Raw genomic sequence first — 1515 nt, forward strand, 5'->3', positions numbered from 1 at the left:
GTTGTAGTTATATTAATATTTTAAGACAAAGGAATACTAAATATTTTTTCATGTGAAATGAAAACAAAAATTTGTCAACGTGATACTAAGAAATATTTAAAAATGTTCACAAATATCTTTAGCAATCTTTATGCTGTATTTATTTTATTTTTTATTTTATTTATTTTTTTTTGTGGTACGAGTTTAAATTGTTATTCTTTTCCAGCCATGACAAAGTTGTATCTAAACCTTTATTTTGTACAAGCAATATTATATTGTAATTAGAGACTTGTCAGGAATGAATACATTCTGAATCTTTTCATTGTTTTTTATTATTATTATTATTATTATTATTATTATTGTAGAAAACATGGTTGGTACAAAAAGTCCATTCTTTCATAAATATTGAAATATTGGGAAAAATTTATTCATACAAACTTTGCAAAGATTCTTAATGTTATATAGAGAGGCACAATATATCAGACCAAAATATGCCGGTAGACATGAGAAAATGGAATAAAAAAGTTCAATGCAAGGGTTGAGCTGATGAAGCGTAGCACAAATTGCATAATATATACAAGACAGTACAGTGTAAATAGAAGCTTTTTTCATCAGGGAGCTATGAATTATATCAAAGAAATCAATGAAACAGTGGAGTAAAAGAAGAAAACTCAATTTCTTGGTCCAGAATATGTCAATCTTGAAAAACACGTGAAGGAAGAGATGTCACAGACAAAGCTGAAACAGAATACTTTCTCCGTGGACTCGGTGGGGTTAGTCCTGTTATTTCAAAGTTATAACCACACCAGAGAGGAGAGGAAGATACTTGTTATAGCTCCCTTGTAACATATGGAAAGGGATATAAGGAATGAAATATGTTGTACCTGAGATACTGAGTGCAAAAATAACAAGGGCAAGAATCCTTTAAAGCCCATATGAAATGGATTCTAAATGATCAATCGTACCTTCAGAAATGATCATCGGCAAACCCAAATTAAGTTTCAAATACGTGGCATCAATTCAATCACGTTTTCCCAAAGACAGTAAGTAAAACAAGCCGGATGTTCACGAAGTCTGTCTATAAAGAAACTAAGTAAATAGTTGAAAACGGTATCACTTATAACCTAAGTTCAGGCCCGCCGTCAGTATGAAGCCGTACCTGTCGGGCTGTATAATCACCGGGCATGGTCTGTCAGACATTCTCTCTCTTGACCTGTTGGTTGGGCAGTCACGTCGGACAATAAAAAGTAGGTGATTGATTATGAAAGGATGGTAATGTGTAGCATAATACGTGCGGTGGACGCCACAAGAAAAAAATTTATGTTAACAATATGGCTTTACATGATAGCCGGCTTCAAACAACCATGAGTGCTAGTCCGCCAATTTGCCCACCAAAGTTGTTACCTGAAGAAGAAGGACTTGGCATTCGTACCCACTTGGCACCAGTGATGTCATTTGACATCATTTATCATTGATTTATGATTTCACTGCTTCCTTTTCTGCTCAATTTAGCAAATCAACATATCCATTTCCTTA

This window comes from Penaeus japonicus, unplaced genomic scaffold (assembly GCF_977035675.1).
Source record: "Penaeus japonicus unplaced genomic scaffold, GWHDUDI00000001_assembly GWHDUDI00000041, whole genome shotgun sequence".
Taxonomy (NCBI): domain Eukaryota; kingdom Metazoa; phylum Arthropoda; class Malacostraca; order Decapoda; family Penaeidae; genus Penaeus; species Penaeus japonicus.